Raw genomic sequence first — 24435 nt, forward strand, 5'->3', positions numbered from 1 at the left:
TCCTTCTCTTAGAAATGAAAGCATCCCTTAGAGCAGTCATGTGCAATTGACGATGATGCATGCTCTGACCTGCCAAGTAGCTCGGAGGCAGTAGGAAGAACATATAAATCTTACAAACGTAGAGCTGCAGGACATCAAACACCCAGGTCCACATCAGTAACTTGCGGCCATCTCTTCTTACCAGAACTCAGACCCCTCCGTACGAAACGCAGCTCTTCACGGTGCCCATTTTATGCGCACGGTGATGATCGCACCATCATTCAGATCAAACTTCTCGCAAACTGTTGACACCTACAGGCTTCACAACCCTTCCCCCCACGTCCCCAGGGCCTCCATCGAGTCGGCCAAGCGTACAACCTGATCCTGCTGTCTGCAAAAGCATTTCCTTTCACTGTGGACCATGTAGAGGGATAAAATGGAAGTGACTTGGAGTTATGGCACCAAAAAGGCCAAATGAGCAAAGAAATAATCAACTCCACATGAGCCACTTCGGCTCCAACACAATGAAAAGGGCCTAGGACTAACCCCAGGAAAGGTCACAGAGATCAAAGGTCACCAGCAGAAAAAGGCAACAGTGAGCAGCTGCCAGCAATGGGAGTCAGCGTGGTCCTAATTACGCTCCAAAAGAGAAGGGGTCTGAGTGTGGATTTCAGGTCTCTTCACAGTATTTGTGTGTTTAAAAAAGTCAAGTGTTCCTGTTCCACTGTCTTTCAAACAGCCTATTTCTTCCTGCTTCTAGAACACAGGAAACCAAAAATCACGGAAACAGGCTAATTCTGACACCCACCGTGAACTGGACAGGAGCATTATGAATATTCTAAAACACAGCTGCAAACAGCGAAATTCTCCAAGGAGACTTGGGAGAGATTATTAAAAAGACAAAATACAGCAAGTTTCAAAAGGATTGCTTTGCAGGCACCAAAGAGTCAACACTTGCCACGAATCAGTAGATTTTCAAGCTTGTCACTGGCATTGGCTTCACGGGGAAAAAAATAATAGGGTTATGGTAACCACAAAACAAAAGCTAGCTAAGAGCAAAAATGTTTAAGTTTGCGAAGAACTAGTTAAACTTGAACAGACTGATCTTACAAAGGTCCAGACAGACATTCGGCTAACTTGTTTTGATGAAGGATGAGGAGGAGGAATATGAATGCATTTGAAAGGGGGCTTTAGAGGAGTGTTGGGTAATAAATTTAATATAGTTGTTATTATGTCCAGGGCATTGCTCAGAGTTTACCAAATGAAACAAATTTTTCCCTGGCTGTTACAAAAGACTCGCCCTCAGGGGTTTGGTTTAGATTTCATTTTAATAACAAGGAAATAAAACCTCAAGGAGAAATTCATTTCCATGAAATATATTCTACTGTATACAATTAAACCTTTAGGACATAGCAAAATAAGGAAAAAATTAGAAATCTAAGAAAAATATCTGTGCTGTAAATAAACTTGAATCAACGCTGGCTGGGCAAGGGATCTCCATCACAATGACTTTTATATTATGTTACCTGCTGAGCTGGAAGCTTCCTAGCGACCTGGAACATAGTGACACTGGTTTCCAAGGACTTCATTCCATCTTTAACCATGGCTGCATAAAACAACCGAAGGAGTTTGGATTTCTTAGGCGCCCCTGCTTTGTTCAACTAGTGACAGGAATTAGATCAGACACAGCTTCATCAAAGCTGTCATAGTACCATGGAAGACTGACCGTGCATTGATAATAGGACTCTTCAAGCACATTCATAAATGGACATACAAGCCAATCATAGATTACTATGTAGTCAGTACCTAATTACCTCAAGTGGACTGTTAAGTCTATAGAAACGTGAAAATACGCATTGGGCTGTATGAAGAAAACTTGCAGCCCCAGAAAACTTTGATAGGCAGTTAAAGTCAAAGAAATGCTCAAGATACAATGCCCCGATGAACTAGAAAATAGAAAAATCAATTAACATCATGGTATCTTTGTAAACACAGCACAGTAATGGCATATCCTTTTAGTCCAAAGAAGCAGCCAAAGAAGTAGCTGTATGTAGCCTTAGGCACAGCCTGTCTACCAGAAATGAAGCAAAGCTGGCCACCAGCGTTATGTAGAAAATAACAGTGGCTACATTTCGACATGAAGTTAAGCAACAGTAAATAGGATGGTGAAATGATCCAATGACACATTGAAACAGAAATCTCTCTCTCTCTCTCTCTCTCTCTCTCTCTCTCTCTCTCTCACACACACACACACACACACACACACACACACACACACACACACTAAAATACTGGGAAAACCATAGTAGCAGACTGACCCAACTTGGAAGACACATCAACTTATTCCAGTGACACTCCTCTGTGTAAAACCGTTATGAAAATCCTTTGTTAAATATTTTCAGTGACAATGTGTAAACCAGGTGTAAAAACCATTCTCATTGTTATGATAACATCTGATGTTTAACACTATAGTGTCCTAACTCCAACATTATCGACAAATTTATTCATTAGTGGCTATTTCCCAATAAATCAAGAACACCATTTTTTTTTTTTACAGTGCTATAACCAGTAAAGATAATTCCAAAGGAACTCCAAATTTCGTGGCATAACAGCAATGTGAGACTGAACACACAGCTTACAGATTCTGACTTAGACATACAAGTTCTGGTATTATTTCTTAAAATTTTTTATATTACACTGTATTCAACGTTTCCTATACACACAACATAGCAACACCTTACATGTGTAGAATACAATTTATATGCTGATACATCTATAGACCCTATACTTTTAAGGACTTGTCATCATTGGCTTCTATGAACAACATGAGGGGGGTTTTGTCTCATTTTGTTTTGTTTTGTTTTGGTGAGATTTACAGGAGAGTTACAGCTTCACTGTTTATACAATGACATGATTAATGTGGGTCTTGGAATTATAAGTGTTGTGGGTTGGATCCTTAGCTTAATAGTCTAAAATCTCTTCACTTGACCCATTTTCTAAGCCAGACTGTGAGTACAGTTGGAATCTGCAGCCTAAAAACACAAAAAAAAGCAGTTTCCCATTCATTTACACAACAAAAATGTACTGCATGCTTATATTCAAGGTAGCTGGGGAAAAAAAGATGGGCGGGGGGCAAAAAGTAGAGTAACACAATAGGGACTACCATGATCTCATTTCCTAAGTTTCTGGCATCTTTAACTCTTGGATTACATATAAACAATAGCATTTAAAACTATTTTTGAGGTATAAAAAAGTTTCAAGAAGTGACAGGAGCCCTCATTTTTAAAATATTATGTTTAAAAACTACTATAAGGCATTTAAATATATTTTAATAAATATATTTTAAATATATTTTTTAAAAATTAAGTTAGTGCTCCAAATGGATATATTTCTTTTTCCTAGAGAATGTCAGCCAGGTAGAACATTTGCTAATTTAGTGTGGCTTAGGTTCTGTCTGTAAAGGGGAAAAGAACCACGTAAGTTTTTCCAGCTTTAGGATTCTATGACAAACCTTTTACAAGTGCCGTGTTTAAGTGAGGGGAAAAAAAAAACACTTAAAAGCTCAGGTGCAACTCTTATACAAGTTTTGCCTCATCTCTGGCAAACTCCAAAAAAGACTGCACTTAATGAAAGAGGGAAAGGGGTGGGGGTGGGGGGGAATCCAGCCAAGGTATCCAAAATCAACACATTTTCAGCTCTAAAAATTAAGTCAAAAGCATATATAGCTCACTTCAGTTTGCAAACAGAAAAAGAGTATTTGTGTTAACTCAGAAAAAAAAAAAAGCTAAGTTGAAAAGAAAAATTTTTTACACGTTATTTTAGTCGGAGACTATTTTACGATTTCATTGTAAAAACCTATAGAGGTGGCCCCTTTATTTCATATCCAACTAAAAAAACTGGAGAAATTTCCCTGGCAAATGCTCTTGCATTATGAAAGTGTCCTTCACCGTTTTACAGTCAAATTATCTCTAAGGTACTCGCAGAACTCTGGAAACACTGTTAGAGAGACATGTAAAAGTTGTTAGGAACATGTAAAACAATGGAAAAGATTGGTCTTCTTGTGAACACTCAGTATTTATCTTCAACCACTGCTTATGAAGAAAATGGCCTTCCCAATTTTAACACTTGGGTTATCAAGCTTTCCAAGAATTTACATTTAAAACATTTCATAACTCTACATAATCATCTCCTTTTTCTCTTCCTAGCTTCCCTGCCAACCTAAGTAAGTCTACCTTAAGAGGAAAGGCCCAGATGGCAGGTGTGGGTGTTCCAAAACATCAGATATTATTTTGTTTATTTGAATTACATTCTTTGCTTGAACAGCCTCGGGGCGCACATAAAACATACTACTAATTAAAATAACCAACAGCAGTACCAATAAAACATCTAAAAAGCAGCCTTTATATAGAGAGACTTTTAGGTGCTTGCCTCCTGACCTCAGTACAGGGAACAATGAAGGTGCACTGAAAACCAAGTGAGGCATTTCTATTTCTTTTAGAGAAAGATAAAAAGCCAACTTAAGGTTGTGGCAAGAAGGGAACCCTCCTTGATGCTGATGCATCGTCAACCCTTGGGCACATGTATCTCACAGACAAACATCTGGCACGAGAAATGGCAAAGAAGCCACATCCCAGGACAGACGACTGCATACTGACAACTTACTAGGTTTAATCTACAGCACTGGTTCCCAGAAATTCGGATTTCAATAACCAGTGATACTGAAAACTAAGGCAATACACCTGGATGATCCCATGCAAGCCTGCCAACCATTCGCCAAGAATACTTTTTTAGACAAATTAAAAACTGCCATCCACTATCATCTCAGTGGAACAGAGCAAAAAGGCAGGCAAAACATAGTTTCATAATAAATTTAGCTGTAGAAAGCAATCACTACATGTCTTTTGGTCCACTGTTCCTCATTTTACTCCAAATATAAAATCTTCATTATAAACTATGCTGCTTTGAAGACTGATGTTGAGAAACAACTAATCAATAGACCTAAGTTTTCATTGTCTTAACTCAGTATATTTAATATTATTATATATATTATCATCTGTCATGTATTACAAGCATAGTATACATAATTGTTACATAGTATATTATAATATACATATAGTATAATAGTCAATACCAACCTTTGGTTACAATATAGGCTAAATCACGCACCCCCCAATGGAGCATTGAACACAGACATCCCCATAGCTTTTCATCCTGAATCTCAACCAACAAATGTCCCTAAAACAGCATTTTTAATCTTCTTGGTATTGACAGGCTTCTACCACTCAAAGATACCCCTCTGATACCAGAGTGTCATCCCTTCTCTTCATTAGTAACATCCCCCTCCAAAATAGGTCAAACTTTTAGACCCTGCTAGGAAAACGGTGTTTCAGACGCAGGAAATTTACATGTATACATCCCTACATTCAACTAAAAAAAAAAAAAAATCCATTACTCTCTCCACACACCGCTCTAAAACTTCATGCTTTAAAACTTCTTTCCTTCTTCGGTAATGGCTTTGATTTTCATTTTAACCTGATTTCCCCCGGGTCAAAATTATGGCCAAGGAGGATTCCTTGAAGAGAACGTGCACAATTTGACTTCATCTGACTCTTTATACTGTGAAAAAAAAGAACTAGGCTAGATACTTACAGGTCACATAAATGTGAAAAATTCGTACCTGACCTAGATTAACCACTAGTTTGTCAGTTCCATGAGGGGAAGGAGCCAGGTCTATTTTGCTCACCACTATGTACCATACCTGGGAAGTTTCTTGCACAAAATGAGTGCTTAACAAATGTCGATGAATGAATGAATGTACATTGAGAGAAACCCAGCAATGTTTCCTGTGAATTATGAAGTTATTTCACAGACTACTAATTTAATATGCTTAAAAACATTCTAGTAAGCCAAGAGAAGATACAAGAATAGTGTCCCACTCCTAAATAGCAGTTTAAGACAATCAACACTAACGCTTTATGACCTGTTCACTGAGTTTATTTGGTCTTTGATGGAAGTGAACACCCATATTTTCCTATTTTTTATTATGTCAATTTTTTTTAAATCAATAGCTAATAGTTATGTGCTGTATAATGTGATAGGCACTTAAGCCAAATGACTAACACAGTGCAGGACACAGCATTACAGAAAAGCCACGGGCAAAAGTGAGAAGACAGTAAATAAAAGATGTTATCAAAAGTTCTTTTCAACCTGAAGAGAAAAGGATACTACCGACAATATCAGAAGCACTATTATCACTTTGCTCACCCACAGAAATAACCCAGTAGAGTCCGCAGAAACATTCACCATGGACTTGAAAGTCATACAGGCATAGGGCCAACAATAGGTAAATGCAATTCTCTGCTTTTACTACAGTTAGAAGGGTTTGTAGCTAAAACAAAAGACTTCATATACTTATGACAGAGATTGGCATTACAGACGAAAACATCAGGGCTTCTTACTGTACATACTCATGTTTCCTGCAATGTGGCATGAATTTCTGTAAGGTCAAAACCATGTAAATAAAATCCTGCCACATAAAGTTGTTATTAAATTTAGGAAGATAACTCTCAAGGAGGTGTTTCAAACATACTTAGACAGTACTGGCCAAATTCATTGGGTGAAACCACAGAGAGTTATATAAATTCCCTTAAAACTATCGAGTCAATCTGTCCTACCTCTTGCCAACACTTTTTAAAGTACTGAATTTGGCAAAAAAAATACCTAAGGAAAACAAGCACATTTTTTAAGCAAAATGCCACAATGCTGATTTATACACACATGAGGTGGATTAGTCACTCCCTGTCGATACCGGACAAAATCAACTCGCTGATTTATCTGCATAAACAAATGTTTGTCTTTATACGTATTTATAAAATTAAGATTTTAAAAGGTCGTATAAGCACTTACTACGTCCGAGTTACCGGAGAAAGACTCAAATGCTTCAGTCAGTAGATCTGTCATCTTTCTGCCCCAGCACCAAAGAGCGATGATCCAGTCCCAGTGGTGATGGTAGGTCACTTGGAAATGATTTAAGGAGGCGGGGCTCTATGTGCAGCACGAAAAACCTTGCCAAATAATTCTGATACTCTACCCCACCCTTGCCTCTTGCTTCCACTAGGCAGGGAGTTAACTGGCTTTACTGTGTGTGAAAGTAAATCTACTTGTACATCTTACCAAACAGCTGTCTTATGAAATTAATTATTCTAAAGGATAACAACTACCAATTATTAAGTTTATTGGTGAAAGATTTTACATGCATTATTGTTGATCCCCACAACATTCCTAAAGATGGGTATTGTTTCCATTTTACAAGTGAGGTAACAGTAAAGAAGAAAACTCTAGTAACCTCCCCAAGATTCTAGAGCTTGTAAAGGGCAGGGGTAACATCTGAACCCAGGGCAATCCCAGGCCTACGCTTACCTCTTACCCCTTTCTACCTACAGCTTCCTAATTAAAAGAAAGGCCTTGAGTAGAAATCCGGTTTTATGTCCATTGATGTCCGTGAGAATCCACGGTCACTTCCCATTCTGGAGGGATTCTCAAAACTATCAGGTTTTAGTTTTCTTTCTCTTTTTTTTTTTTTAAATTTTTTCAAGCTCCAGCAACTTTTATTCTCTCTTTCTCGATTTTAATCTGCGAAATGATTGTCGGAGGGACGAAAATTATTTTTTATAAATTTCACTGTGTTTCTGCGCTTCTGGAACTCAATTACTGTAAACTTACTGTGAATCATTAGCCAGACAATGAAGGCAGGACACAAGATTTCAGTGCCTAATTTGCATTCGTGTTTTTGGGTCATGTCTGTGACATGTGAAAGTCACATGAAGTTACAGAATACAGAGTACAAAGGAAGTTCTGAAACAGGTAAGAGGAAAAGCAGATGTGAATTATCTTCCAGCTCATGGCGGCCTAAGTGTGACAAACTCAAAAAGCATGTCATGGCACACAGCCTTATACAACATCATGAACACACAAATTACAAAGATCCCCTATCACTCTGGCTCATCGGCAATAAGCAAATATTAATACACACAAACACTTCATTGAATGGGTTGTTTAATTGCTCAGTACTATATATATAGCAGTGCACTTTTAAAGTGATTGCCCACAAAATATTGGACCAGTAGTTAAAAACAAGGTCATTATTAAAAAAAGAAAAACCGTACTAATCACGCTTAAAATTTTAAAACAATCATATGAAATAAGCAAGTGAAATATAAAACAAGCAAAAGTTTCTTTCTACAATACTGACAATCTAAAAAATGTTTTAAAGATTTTACATTTTTGAATTATATTGGTTTTGTGGTAATATATTTATTTTGTAAATTTTAGTTTTACAAGAAGTTTGCATCTAGTTTCTTTTCCATATAATTAAGAGATTCGTAATAAAAATCATTTAATCAGTAATAGTTTATAAGAATTTGCCCTTTGACAAAGTTTGAGCGCTGACCCCTTTTTAGCAAAATACATTATCATCTCAGTTAAGACACTATGTTCACTAATCAAACACACAGCTATTTCCTTGATCACACACATCCCTGCAAATCTGAGTTGAGAGTGGGGTTGGGGGATAGAACAAGAATTACAGTTTCAAATACAAGATTCACAGTCCCCCAAATCAAAACAGTTAAAAGAATCCTATAAATGCCACCTACCTCCAAAGCCACCAAGACCACCACCCTAAGAAAACTCTATAAATGCAACACAACCAAGCTTTATACTCTATGTTATAGGACCCAGAAGGAATATCTTTTTTTATTTTTTTTTTAATATTTATTTATTTTTGAAAGACAGAGCATGAGCGGGAGAGGGGCAGAGAGAGAGGGAGACAAAGAATCTGAAGCAGGCTCCAGGCTCTCAGCTGTCAACACAGAGTCTGACACAGGGCTCGAACCCACGAACCATGAGATCATGACCTGAGCCAAAGTCGGATGCTTAACTGACTGAGCCACCCAGGCACCCCTGGGAATACCTTAAAGTCTGCGCATTTGCAGAGTTGTGGCACAACGTTTTCTCCTGCAAACGCATTCAGTATCACTACAAAAATTACCGTGTTTCCCTGAAAACCCTGATTCCAGTGATAGAAATACAATAATGAGGCCAACCAGTGGACTAGAAGAAAACAGATGGAGTTTTCAGCGCTTAACTGAAAGAATACAACAACAAAATGCATAAGTGCCTCCTTCCTGAAGCATTATTACTGTCACTGTGGACAACAACCAAAAAAAAAAAAAAAAAAAAAAAACCCTACGGATAAAGAGGGAATGGCCAGCCAAAAAGGGAAGACTGCCCACCACCTGTCATGTTCTGGTTCCACAATCCCCTGTTCAATTTTTTGGATGCACCTCCACCGCTAAACTTCGATCTTCAACAGTCACTTGAGGGCAACATACTTAAGCCGGCCAACTAGAAACAAAATAGGGGAGTGGCCGGGGTGGGACTGACAGTGTGCATAACTGGCCTATCTCCATGTCAAATATTTGCATCTGATGATTCCACATCTATTCTATTTCTCTCTTGGAAACAACTTGGGGATGGCACTTTATTGGTGGTCTTTAATGCTACCAATCCCAGTTAAGTGTTTATCTGTTCTGACCATATGTAAGCCCAAAAGAAAAGTAACAAATTTAAAAGGACGTAAGAGTCAAGCTCATTATTTAAGTATACATATAAGAATTCCAGAAAACACCGGGATTTCCCATAGATAAGAAGATTTGCTGGGGATGGGGCGCCTGGGTGGCTCAGTCGGTTAAGCGTCCAACTTCAGCTCAGGTCATGATCTCACAGCTTGTGAGTTTGAGCCCCACATCGGGATCTGTGCTGACAGCTCAGAGCCTGGAGCCTGCTTTGGTTCTGTGTCTCCCTCTCTCTCTGCCCCTCCCCTGCTCACGCTCTGTCTCTCTCCCCTTCAAAAATAAATAAACATTAAAAAAGTTATAAAAGAAAAAACATTTGTTGGGGAAATTATCAACAGAAAATTAGCAAAGTGTACCAACAATAGTCCTTGCTTCTAAGAACATGTCAGTGAAGGTAGGTATGAAGTACATCTCTCACAAAATAAATTTTATTTTCTTGGTATTAAACTGAAGTATGTTTACACTGAGTTTGGGGAGATAAGAAGGGAGAAGGGGAGATCACAAAGTTACAAAATTGAACATGTGGAACAAGAGAGTCAAATGGTGTTCACTTGTTTGGAAAGTCAAAGGAATGTTCCCAAAAGTTCCCCATTAGCTCTTACTAATTGAGCTAATTGAGTATTAGCTCAATACTCACCCAACTGCGCTCTTTGCTATGCACTGGGTTCTAACCAGTCCAAAAACATATAACCAATTCCAGCGTATTCCCCCATTTGTGGCTCCCCAGAGTTTAATCCCCACTCATTTGATTCTAATTCACTGTGTCACCATAATACCCCCTTTTGTGGATATGAGCCCATCTCACCGATAGCAATTATAACAATCAGAGCAGCAACACCGCCCTCGAGAACCATCTACCTGATCACACGAACACTAAAATGAGATGGCCAAGAGCCTGATGAGCTATCATTCATTCCCATTATACAGGTGAAGAAACCAAAGCACAGGGAGGCCATGTCACTAGACTGTAGTGCAAGCTGGCTTTGACCCCAGGTACTCACTCTCTAGAGCTTACCCTCATCCAAACCCCTATGATACGATGCCTAAAAATTCCCAGAATTTTACAGAAAACTAATTCATTCTCAATTTAACTGTTCCATTAATGGAAATTCCACATGCTAAGTTTACCTAAAACAAGCTGTGGGGTTGGGGGAGCTGTCCGCCAGTCCTTAGTAGCCCACCATCTACTAAGCAGCATATGAATGATAAAAAAAAAAACAATTCTCTTCATTAGTTGAGCTAAGCACCCTACATAGAATAATGATGTAAAGCGTTGCAAGAACATTCAGCACATTCCAGTCACACCTAGTATCAGTCTGTTGGGAAAGAAACAAGTAATGCAGCAAAGAAATGAGTCACAACACCCCACAGCCCAAATATGCTCTAACAATTGTCCAAATCATTTTCATACCCTTAGAGAGCAAGGGGTTGAAAAATTAAAATTAAAGCTGAAGACTTTCCAAACAATTCAATTTCACAAGAGAACAAAGAAGAAAATTATAGGTTAAAACTTCCACTATACTAAAGAATATCAAAGAAACATCAAAGAAAACCATTATTTAAAAGATGTTAAAAATATCGGGCAGGAACCCTAATATTTTAAGAATTTAATCATGTAAAAGCCAAATTAACCTGCTGACATAAAAGTATTATTTTAAAGCCATTTAACCATTACCTAAAACAACATACAAATTAATACATATTAATCACTATACACAAAACTACATTATAGACTTGGCTTATACTGGGCAATTAGAGATCTGAACAAGTATTCATTCTTGTTCAGTTTCTCTTCTTTCAAAAAAAAAAAAAAGACTTACAGACAAGCCTCATCAATCATTAAGAGGGCCTGGTTCTGGTATTATATGAGCTCTGTCAACTTTAATCAAATTGCTTGCCAGATCGTAGATAAGTAATGACTTGCTTAGGTTAAGCAAGGCCAGAGTTTTCCTTCTGTAGTATATACATCTCCAGAGTGAAAATAAACAGCCTCACACCTCTTACTGGAAGCTGGTCTCTGTTGCTATCACAACTCACTCTTCACTCCAATGAAGGAGGAGCAAAATTTGCCTTTAAGAATGTCTATTTTTCTTTCTTCTTGATCTTGTCATCAAAACCATTTTTAAGCTGTTTCATTAAACAGTTAACGACTGGCTTGATTTTCACCAAAATAATACAAATTAGCTGTCATTAAATGCTTTAGCGTTAGCATTTGTTTTAGCCAACCTTATACAGTGACACAAAACGAAAGAGAAGTTAACAACTGGTCAAAGCAGCATTAAAGCATCATGTAAAACTGCAAAGTTTGAGGGGTGCCTCGGTGGTTCAGTTGGTTGAGTGTCCCGGCTTCAGCTCAGGTCATGATCTTGAAGTTTGTGAGTTCGAGCCCACGTCAGGCTCTGTGCTGACAGTTCAGAGCCTGGAGCCTGCTTCCGATTCTGTGTCTGCCCTTCCCCTGCTCATGCTCGGTCTCTCAATAATAAATAAACGTTAAAAAAAATTTTTTTTAAATAAAATTAAAAAAAACTGCAAAGCTTGAATTCATTTTCTAACAAATCTAAGAAATGAAAAACCAAATTATGTCTTGATAATCATCCGTCATGTTTTGGATACAGGGGTATCATGGAACAACCATTAAGAGAAAAGAACATCTCAATGTAGATTTGATGTTCATTCCACAAAGACGCAAATGTAAAATGAGATTTACTTCTAAAAAGCTTCTTTGCAGGGCGCCTGGGTGGCTCAGTCAGTTGAGCATCCGACTTCGGCTCAGGTCATGATCTCGCAGTCCGTGAGTTCGAGCCCCACGTCGGGCTCTGTGCTGACAGCTCAGAGCCTGGAGCCCGTTTCAGATTCTGTGTCTCCCTCTCTCTGACCCTCCCCTGTTCATGCTCTGTCTCTCCCTGTCTCAAAAACAAATAAAATGTTAAAAAAAAAATTTAAAAAAAAAAGCTCCTTTGCTATTTTCCTGATTTTACACAGAACTGGAAAGGGCTTCCAAACTTCATTTCAGCTGGGACATTCTGTTAGAGAAATTTCCAAGCGCCTGCTTTAAAGAAATGTGCTAGAAAGCAAGGATCCCTGTGGCTAGAAATAAAAATAAAGTAACCTCTGTAGAGGAAAGAGTTCAAAACTATAAGACACCAGGGAATCAATTTTATCTTAGGCAAAATTCACTTCCATATCTTCCGTGAGGTCAACAGAATCCAGAATGCAGAGTCTGTGGTTTAGAAATGTCAAAGAAATGTCAAAGAGAAAACAAAACAAAACAAAACGTAGAAGTATTTTATTCTCTTCCTAAGCACAGACAAATGTGCAATTATAATCTAATTTAAGCTTTAGAAGAATGACTACAGTTTCAAAGAACCTCCTTTCCCAGCATTAGAGATATGTTAAAGATCTAACTTTCAACTACATGAAAACTCTCATAAACACGATCCTAATGCTCAATCACGTATTGTCCTCATGGTTTCCACTCTCATGACAATTTTACTGTTTCGTACATTTAAGCAGAAAAACAAACACACACCACCATCAGAAAGAGGAGATCATTCTGCGTCTGGAATAAAAAGAACCACAAGGCAGGAGTCATCATCGCTGGAACACTTCACAAGGCGCTAAGTGAGCAAGGCGGGTGATGTGGTTCTCCACTGCAACCCCACACAGGACAGCACTTCCCTTTCCCAGGCTGCAGCACACCAGACAGACAAGAGTCCTGGTCTGCAAAAGCAATACAGTCACTCCTTCGTCACCACGTCACCTGTTGTTAAACTGCCAGAGTTTACATCCGCTCCAGGTAAATCAGATACGGAAGAGGTTAGTATTTCTCAGTGAATTAGAAAGAACTTCCACAAAGCAAACGGGGACTTCCTTTGTGTACCAAATATCAAGCGAAAGGATTTTTTTTTTTTATCCAGAAAACTTGCATTTCACATGAAGGGGGCGGGAGGCGGGGGTGGTAGGAAGCCTGAATTGCAGAAAGGAAAAACCGAAAACTCAGTTTCTCTTTCTTGGTTGTTGAAGGGCCATGGGAGTTCGATAGGGGGTGCCTGCTGATTTGATTCCACGACCAGCTGACATCTGTGACCACAGCTAATTAAGTATTCTGTATGTATGCGCAGCCAGCTAAGAAAACACTGAATCTGATCTTTGTCCTGCAGAGTTAATCATTTCCTCATCTTTTTTCCCTGATAATCTCCTATCTCAAAGAGAAATCCCAAAATAAGTAAAACACTGACAATGTCTCTTTAAAACGATTTGTTATTTTCCCGCGGAATGGGATACAGCCAGGGCTTGGAAGGTTCACATTTAGAAACCCACTTTGGGAGCTGGCTACGAGACCCCTACTGACAACAGTAAGATGTATGTAGTCAAATCCCTGGGCTAAAATTTATTTGATGCCACAAAATGCTGATATCAATCTCTGCACGAGCTGCATTGTATGATTAAAAACCCCACTGTGGCTGCTGTCATAGTAACAAATGTGAAATTACTTTAAGACCTAACCACTACGACAATAGCTATTTTAAAATGCATCCTCAAACACAAAAGAAATAACAAATAATGACAACTGTGTTTGCTAGCCTAATAGGAGACCACAGTTAACAACCCATCTTATAATGACTCAAATTGGTTTTTGTTAGCCACGGGCTTTAAAAAACTTAGCTCCAAAATGTAAGAAGTGTAAGAAGAAAATTATGTGAAAGACCTATACAGGTCTACAGTCAAAGCCCAATTCAAACACAAAATAATCTAAAACATGATCAATAGAGATTGAAATTAGAAATTCAAGGTAGAGTTCTGATGTGTTTTAATCTCAAAATGGATTTGACCATAAATAAAGAAAATATGCCTAATCATCAATAAATAGAAATCAAACAAACGGATAAAGAGATCAGAACCATCCTAATCAGATTATAACAGGACTTGAAAATACATCTTAAGCAGAAATATCTATTTAGAATACAGTTTGAAATATACTTTACCCCATCAGAACTATAGAGTCCTTACTATAAAACTAAACTTGTAATTCCACTTTGGATGAACATCCAAGATTTGATGAAAGAAATAAAATGAGCTTGTTTAAAAAGGTGATCACAGTAAGACGAACCCACAAAGTAAATCATGGACAGAATGTAATAGTTAGACTTTAGTATGGTTCTATTCAGGAGTTTAACAATCTATCAAGAACAATAAAAGTATCTTCTCAGTATTGAGTGGTCCCAGGATCTACTGACCTGCTATTCAGATGCCTGGACACAAAACTGAAATCCTGGTATATGAGGGGTCGCTAAGTCATGGTGACAATCTAACAATCTAATTTCCCGACGAGAGTGAACAGGGGAAAACGGGCGGGAGGAAACACTATATTCAATCAAATTGAACTGACTGGCAACACGATGTTATTTTACCAGGGTTTATAAAAAGAATTAAATGGCACCTTTTCTACAAAACTGTACTGTCGCATTTGTAATCACACCCAGACACTTACCCTCACGTGACTATTTTCATAAGCCAATTGTCAGATTTTGTCAATACATCGTGAGCTATATAATATCAAGGCAAATAATGAAGTTTAACTCCACTTTATGGATGAGGGTTCCTCATACCCACCCCTCCTACTCTCCTAGTCACCAAACTGAGAGGAACAGTTTAAATTATTGAAACAGAGGTGAATGATAAACAGCATGGCCGTTTCAACTGAAACTATGTTCACTCCCTAATTCTTCTTGCCGGTTACTCACTGTGTTGTTATTTTGCTATACACACACCCTGAGGCCAAAACCATGAAAATAAGCCAAAATAAATGGACAAGAAAAATGTCTTCTCCCTAGCTTACGATGCTATTTTTGTTTTTATTGGAATAAAAGAGGCTGCCAAGTTCTGATGTCACTACAGTAATTTCATGGCCTGATAAAAGTAGTATTTTATCCATTAAACATCTGTCCCCCTTGCCAAATTTACCTCCAAGCAGGCCGTGTGTACAATTACTCATTAAGCCAATAACTGCCAGGCATTTCCCTGGCAAGAGACAGAAGCCAGAATCGCACTTTTTAGTACCTATATATCCGAGAGAACACCTGCGATAGTGAGTATTTTAAAACCAGACAAAACTTGGTATCACCTCTCCAGACACCAAATGTTGCACAGGAGAAAAATACACATTTTAAATATATATAATCGTTTTAAAAATTCATCCATTTAAATTTTTTAACACTAAAAAACTCAAAAACTGAAAAAAAAAACCGTTAAAATATCATGCAAACATTCCAATAATGAGACAGTTAACTTTTTTTTTTCTTTGTCTAAAGCGTTCTTTAATCTTCATTATTTGAAGCTGTGGTCTACCTGAACTTGACATGAAGAATCAGACTTTAACTTTTTTAATGTTTATTTATTCTTTTTTTTATTTTTAAAAAAAAAATTTTTTTTTCAACGTTTATTTATTTTTGGGACAGAGAGAGACAGAGCATGAACGGGGGAGGGGCAGAGAGAGAGGGAGACACAGAATCGGAAACAGGCTCCAGGCTCTGAGCCATCAGCCCAGAGCCTGACGCGGGGCTCGAACTCACGGACCGCGAGATCGTGACCTGGCTGAAGTCGACGCTTAACAGACTGCGCCACCCAGGCGCCCCAAATGTTTATTTATTCTTGAGAAAGAGAGAGAGAGAGGCAGAAGAGACAGAGGACGAGTGGGGGAGGGGCAGAGAGAGAGGGAGACACAGAATCCGAAGCAGGCTCCAGGCTCTGAGCTGCCAGCAAAGAGTTCGACGCGGGGCTCAAACCCATGAACCGCGAGATCGTGACCTGAGCTGAACCGACTGAGCCGCCCAGGCACCACTTTCACTGGATTTTTAAGAGCAGACTGTATGTTGAAATCACGCATGGGTCTAGAGAGGACAGTTAGGGTCCAGGCAACATCATCAACACCATTTGGAAACTCGCTACAAAGGGAGAATCTTGGGATTCACCCCGGACTCATTAAATCATTTTAAACAGCCCCCAAGAGGGCCACCTGGGTGGCTGTCAGTTAAGCAACTGAGTTTGGCTCAGGTCATCATCTCGGGGTCCGTGAGTTCAAGCCCCAAGTTGGGCTCTGTGCTGACAGCTCAGAGTCTGGAGCCTGCTTCAGATTCTGCGTCTCCCTCGCTCTCTGCCCCTCCCCAACTCATACTCTGTCTCTCCCTCAAAAATAACAAATAAGCATTTAAAAAAATTAAAAGAAAAAAAAAAACAGCCCCCAAGAAATCCAAAAGCACAGTGACACTTCAGAAGCACTGTGATTACCACTCGGATACATTCAGCCATTTGGGTATTTAGTACTCGTTAGGCATAGTGCGAGTAAGGGGGTGAGAGGGATGATCACACATAGAGGGGACAACACATCATCTGTCCTTAAGGAGAAAGACGAGGATGAGCAGACATGTAAACAATGATGATACAGTATCAGGCAAAGGAGAGACAGAGTTCCCAGCCTGCAAGACAGAAAGCAAGGTACATTCAAGTGATTCAAAGTAGCTAAAGACGTCAGTAGCATCCAGTAGGTAGAGCACCTGTACACCCCACTGAAGACCTGGGCCTTAATAAGTGAGCGATTCAGGGTCTCTGGAGAAATCGACTTTAAGGAGAGCAGTCACATGATCGGATTTATGTTTTAGGAAGATTCCTACTCTGGTAACACGGAGAAAAATGGATGATTTGGAGTGGGGGCAAAACCCCCACTGGAGATAGGGAGGCGACACAGAAGCAGTTTCAGCAGAAGACCAAAAGTTGGGTTTTTTGGTCACACATTTGAAATCTCCTCTCACCCCTCTCCCATTTTGGAAAGGTGGCTGGAGGGGTAAAAGGTAATGGTAACAGAGCAGACCTGCTTATACGTTACAGGGAGGCAAGGGAGGGTTTATTTATATGTGTACATGAACACAAAACAGTAAAAGCTCAGTAAACTCAGTATACTATACTTTTCTGCTTACAAAATAAAGATTATTTCAGTGATTCAGGATTCTACATTACCTTCAGCCATTGTTAAGTATCAATTATTAACACGAGTTAACATATATTTACAGATACAAGATATGTACATGGTTAGATTAAGTAACTATGGGCCTCAGAAAATATCCCAGATACAGTTTTTTTTGCTTGGATAAGTCACTTTCTCCCCCCAGGATGAGTGATTTCTCTCTCTCGAAATTCAAGTACAGAAAAGTAGGGTGGAGGAGAGAAGGCAGAGAGAGAAGATGTATATTTATTCATTTTTACAGTACACCTGTTGTATGAGTGAAGAAATACACCTGGGCCAGCAGATGGCCTCAAGAAACTTCTCAGATGTGTACCTACATCAAGAGGGAGCAAATACTATACTTGGAAAGTATTATCACTGCTGATGCTGGCACACGTAGAATACTGGGAAGTTTCTATTTTCTCTTTATGTAAGAAAGAAAAGAGTAGCTGACATTTAGTTGTTAGTGATATAAACGAAGAATTACATTTAAAGTGAACAAAGCCAGCAAGCTGAGGCAGTCCTCAACTTTAAACTCGGGTTGGTTTGAGAAAATGTATGGACTCAGTGGCTGTTTGGACATTTTTGACACATTTTTCTCCCTCCAAAATCATGCATGTATTGGTTATATAGAATCACTACGTAGTAAAAGCCCATTTCATGGAGTCTCACTACTGCAAGGCTCTCAGAGGTCGTGTAGGCCAATCTCTCACCCAAGGAAGAGATCCCTTCCCCAGTGTCTTTCGCAAATGTCCAGTAATCAGGGGCTCGTGTCCCCTCAAAAGAGCATTCTCTATCATGAGGCAGCTCTATTTGACAGACAGTTCTCCCTTCTTTTGAAACAAAATCTGCATCTCTTGAGTACCCCATACAGGGCAGAAGATGAATCATTTATCACTATTTCAACCCCCATCCCCTCGAAATCTGGGCCACCGAGGGTCTGATTTAAGAAGGAAAGGGGGTCAGCTTGCCCCTCTGGGATCCGGGGGAAGCCACCCATGCACGTGGCTGTATGCCAAGAACGACCTTGTGTCAAGGAGTATGAAGCAATAAGACTTAATGAAATTACAAAAGCTGAAGAGTACAATGTCTCCTAAGGAGAAAAGTGGCTTGTGTTCCAGCAGGACACCCAGAAAATCCTTCATCAACATTTCCAAGGACAGAAATATAATAAACTATTTACCTCAACCACAACTCCCTCAAAATGAACAAACAAACAAACAAAGAACCTTCTAATTCATCAACATCATCTTGCATTCTTGTTTCACTGTTTGGTGAAATAAACTTTATTTAGCACATCAGGTTAGTAGCCAAAAGTCTTCTTCTTGAAGCAAGCAGCCCTGTTCTTCAAAATTTTTCTGTAGCATCACATCCTACTCCACTTTCTTCCATTTTTGGTGTATTTTTGTTTTCAAAAGAATATTACGTTATTTTGTTTTCTTCTAAGACTCTCATGCTAGTGCTAGCTGGTGCTTTCTTCTGTACGTTTCTAAGTATTGATTATGGCATTAAATCCTAAGCACAAAAAGATATAAGCTACCTTAGATGATCCTTCTTCTCTGTTTTGGGGCTCTCTTCCTTCCCTTCTAAACACACACACACAGAAGGACAGTTAACAACAGGTTTGGTTTATGTAATTATGACTGAGAGCAACTACTCAACCCCATTTTAATATTTATGTACAAAAATAAGGTCATGGTAAATTTTCAAGCTAGCCACTAGGATCCGATTTTCAAATAATGTGAGAAGAAGTGTCCTTTTCTTTTTTCCCAGTGACCACATATCCAATGTGCCGATAAAATGAACTACTACCAATTTCAAAACACACAAAAACTTTAAGTAACAATTTAAAAAGCACAAATTACTACCATACACAATAACGTGGATGAATCTCACAGACCTTATGAGCAGTGCAAGAAACCACATATAAAAGAGTACATGCCATAGGAATCCACTTTTATGAGTATAGCTGGAGAACAGGCAAAACTAATCTATGGTCAGATGAGGCGCAACAGTGGCTGCCTGATAGGGGTGGCAGGGTTGTCTGGGAAGGGGCACCAGGAGAACTTTGAGGTGAAAGAAATATTCTAGATCTTGATCTGGGTAATAGTTGCCACCCATATGTGCATATGTAAAACTTCATCCAGCTGTGCACTTAGTGTACATTAACTGCACGCTCATGTACATTTTTATATCACACAATCAACTAGGAAAAATGCAACATTGTTTCCAAGCACCTTTCAGTTCAACTGCAAAATTAAGAGCACATTACATCTATAGCTCTTGCATGTACCCATAGGATTACTAACTTCTGAGAATTCCTTACTATGTTAGTCCTTAAACCAACTCTGGATCAGAGTAATATGTACAGAAGGAGTTAAGTAAAAGTAATAGGAGCCAACACTCACGTGTTACAGTTTTAGCATATCCCAAGCAATTTACTTTCATTCTCCCATGTAATCCCCACAACCATGGTAAGAGATACTATTGTTATCCCCATTTTACAGATGAGGAAACCAAGACTTCGGTCAAGCTCACTTCCCCAAATAAAAAAAGGTGAGCGAGTATCTAACAAGAATAGGTAGCTGAGAAGCAAGCTTTGTAGATCAACTTTTGAATGCTGTTTGTAGTAGGGTAATATAAAAAAATCAACCACACAGTTCCAAGCAACAAAACGGTAAGCAGAATATTTCTACGCTCAGTCATATGACCTGTATATTTCTTTACCCTCTGATGTAAGATACAAGGAACTTCACTGTCCCTTAATCCTATGATTGAAAGGCACATCATTCTAGCTCTCAAGAACTGAAGTCCCTATTCACATTCCGACCAATATTCGGCAGAACAAAATGTGCTTTAGGGGTAGTTTTTTATGATCTCTGGCCATCAAAATATATCACACAGCAAAAGCCACTAAAAACCTGTGAACCAAGACTGGCACAATGCTAACTTGCAGTGTTGACCCCAATGCATGCAAGGGTCCTTTCAATTTGGTCGTGCTAGGATTAAGGTGAGAAAAAATTAAACACAGTCTCTAAAAGGCTTCTTTATTTTCCCAACACTCAGTATTGTGAGAATTTGGGAGAGGACTACATGGTAATAGGATGGAGAGAACTGTGACACACAACAGGATTATAATCAGGAACAAAATCTATCAAATTGCCCAGCAAATACGCTACTGAGTTCTGCATCAGTGGAAAACTAGCACCAGAATTCAAATTCATTTTTAACTTGGAATTTTCTTCTTGGAATATGGAAATTGATTAATGATACTATCCAAGATTCAGAACTGCCCTTCCTGGAAAAGTACACAAGAAACAAACTGGGCAAATATCCTGAAAAATGTTTGTACCCAAAAATTATTTGGGGCAGCTGCGGGGGCGGGTGGCTGGGGAGGAGGACACACTCATGTTTCTCAAAAATTTTGCTCCAAAGACTTTATAGAATGTTTTTGGTAGATATATTTTCATTTACTTGTGGCTGCAAGCAAAGTCTGCAAAGCAATGCCTTAAAAAATACTAAAGATCAGACCTCTCAATAAGACACCAGGAAAGAGACATATACCCTAAATGAATTTAAATCCTTCAATAATGTAACAAGAATGCAATGAAATCGTATAAAAACAAAAGCGAAAAGTGAAATATGCCTATTCAAACAAGCATTTCATCTCTGCAAAGCGATGTGCTTCACATAAAAGTCTGATTTTGCCCTCAGTTTAAAAAGTTATTAGAACAATACATCAGTCCTTACCGGCAAGACCAAACTGTAACACAATTTTATATATTTATCAAAAGATCATTCAGAGAAAACTTACCAAGTCTTCAACGTGTAGATGCTTGTGCTTCAGAGGGAGAGCAGAGAAGTGACTTTTTGTACTTAACAGTGGCGTTCAGTTCAGTGCTAAAAACACATCACCACAGTCCTGCTCGTAAGAGAGTCCTGACTAGCAATCTGCCTTCGGGTTGGGCTGTTTTCTCTTATAAGATAAGCTGTTAAGTCATGCCTTGATTTTAGATCTGCTAACATATGGAGTCTTCTAATGTAGCCTCTCTCCGCCCCCTCCCTCCACCACCCCATCACCACTCAGCTCCAATCCCTCTACACACACACACACACACACACACACACACACACACACACACACACAAAAGGCACTGCGGGGCAGAAATTCCTCAGGTGCTCGCTAATGTTATTCCCAGGGTCTTGGAGCCGCTTCGGGGATCAAGAGATCTCATAGCCCCTGCTGGGGTAAGGAGCAGCGAGTCTGTTCCATTTAATCAAATACAGAATGAATTTTCAGCTCTATTCACTAGCTTGTCTCCAGGGCTCTCAAAAGGCACCAGGCAGCTAGAATCACACACATGTGGCTCTTTTAGGCAAGTATAATTAGTTTGATTTTAAAAAGCCACATTAATAATATCACCTCAGGACCATTATTCAGGGGACAGATGACAATGATACTGTATGTTTTAAGCCTGACAATGGGGGAAAGAGCACAAACAATGACGGAAAACTTGAAGGATTAAAAAAAAAACAAACCAACAAACCAGTTTTTCACTTAATTGTAATCCAATATTTTTAAAGTGACATTAAGTATATTCCATATACCATCTTTGAAGTTTAATTGAGAAGAATCAAAGCCCTCCTTGTCAGCCTCTTAAAAGTAAATTAATACCATATACACGACAAAAATGTATAAGTGGAATGTTTATAAATAAATAGGATATTTACATACAATATAAAATCCTGAATAAAAACAATAAAACATTATCTAATCCAATTAACAAAACTTCTTGGGAAAAAAAAAAAGCACTAACTGAAAATCACCATAAAATCAAGTCCTTCAAAGCAATCTATTTAGCAACCAGACTCCAAATTCTCTTTCTAATCTAATTAGTTCCTATTAAGTAGTAAGACCATATATCTTAAAGAAAGACTACCTTGGAGACAACTCCTCTGCTCTTGTGATGTGCTGTCTTATTTTTCCTTCTGCAAAGTACAAATGCTAATTACAAGGCCATAGCTAATGTAATTACATGTTATAAACAACCAATTTTTCAATTAGTTATTTTTAAGTTCCTATCCCAGTCTAATTTCCCTAAGATAATGTTTAATTCCTGAAATCATTTTCCCAGGGTATACCTGGACACAATCACCAGTTTTTAGTCTAAGTTTTTGCAAAAGAAACCTTCCTAGAGAAGAAAACTTTTACTTCAACTTATATTTTGACAAACCCATAAATGAAATCGTCTAGAAAGTTATGAGAGCCTAAGGGCAAAGCGGAAAAGAGAAAAGCAGAAGACCTGGTCAACAAATTTTACCTGCCCACTTTAGAGCAAAGCCCTATGACAAAAGTTTCCACACAAAGCCTGCATCTATATATACCTTGCTGACAGGGGGCGGGGGAATCCTATCTTGAAGTGAACTTAATTCCTCACTTGCAAAGAAAGCAAAGGATAAGACTGATTTTAGAAGCCAACCTACAACAAGCTAGATCAGTATGTTCCAAGTCCTAAGGGTTCTTTGTACTTCCCGGCTTGAGAGTCAGAGCTGTTTAAGTACTTTCCACAGAAGAGGAGGTTGATGAGAACCATAGCAATCAATCAAAGCATCCCAAGTGAGTTACTACACAAACAATAGCACAGTACTTCTAGTAACTGATTTTCCTGGTTGACTAAACTATTCAAACAAAGACAGATTTCCACATACTATATCTGAGTTTTTGCATGAAAGTTAAACAATATGTACTTGTGTGTTTTTTATAGAAATATAAATGTTTCTGCTCTACCCACTGCCAAGCACACACCCAGGGCACGTCTTTACAAAATGAAACAGGTTTTCTCCATCCTTCTCATATAACTTAAAGTATGAGGCAGTTTATTTCAACATGTGTATAACAGAAACTACAGTATTTGGTGCCTCTCTGGGTTCCTAAGAATACTTTCTAGTTAAGCACTAATTTAAAATTTCCAGAATTCTTTTCTTTCATCTTGTCCTACAAGTTGAACTACATTCCCCCTCCCATTTTCAGCTAAAATAGACTCCTTTTCAAAAAATGAGCTATAAAATGTAATAAAATGCTTAGAATTACACTGAGAATAAACCCATTTATTTCCCAGGTCCCCTCCCACCTTGTCCCTCTGTGACACTGCCCTTTAGGGACACCAGGTGTTAGCTGGGAGTCTGAGGGCAATGGTACCAGTGAGGCATGGAAACAGAATTGGCCTCTTTCATTTTTGCTGGCCACTGGCCTGAGAATAATCTCATGTTAGCTTTTAGTTCAACTTTCTGTTTCTCAAGGTGTTTGATTTAGGACACAGAGGCTGACTTTCTGTTATGATGTTCTCTAAATTCTAGATCTAAAGTGGAAAGCAGCCGGCCCTTAAGGCACCTGCCACCCTCTGTAGTCCTCACCAGGAAAGGCAGGCATTCTGGAGAAGAACTCCTTTTGGAGAGCCTTCCACCTGATTTGGTGGGGTTAGGGAGAACAATGAAGGCAAGGGCAAGGGAGTCTATCTATCCCCCTCAGTGATTTATTACTGAAATCCCTAGATGTGGAGAGAAAGCAACAAAGGTCTGGAAGCTGCAGACCGAGATAAATAGTGAGCTGTAATGTATTTAGCAAATGATAATGCAATCCACAGAAAGCTTTACAGAGAAGAAGGAAAAATACACTCCCTGGGGCTGGGAAGTCACTGAGCCTGGGAAGGCAAGAGAAAGATACATTGTGCAGGAAATTTCTCTTGCTTCTCCCTACACATAAATCACTGTCTCTCGCGGGGGCTCTGCGGGATGGAGGTTGAGGCGAGGGACCCCGCTCCG

General features: G+C 38.9%; 1 protein-coding gene across 1 annotated transcript in view; it reads right to left on the reverse strand.

The window, feature by feature from the left end:
• The window catches only part of CDON (cell adhesion associated, oncogene regulated), a 104440-nt gene that overhangs the window by 79425 nt on the left and 580 nt on the right, over positions 1–24435 (reverse strand). The gene's annotated exons all lie outside the window — the stretch shown is intronic.

Source organism: Lynx rufus, unplaced genomic scaffold, assembly GCF_022079265.1.
Source record: "Lynx rufus isolate CCGP_SWC_20201006 ecotype Redwood Valley unplaced genomic scaffold, mLynRuf1.p SCAF_9, whole genome shotgun sequence".
NCBI lineage: Eukaryota > Metazoa > Chordata > Mammalia > Carnivora > Felidae > Lynx > Lynx rufus.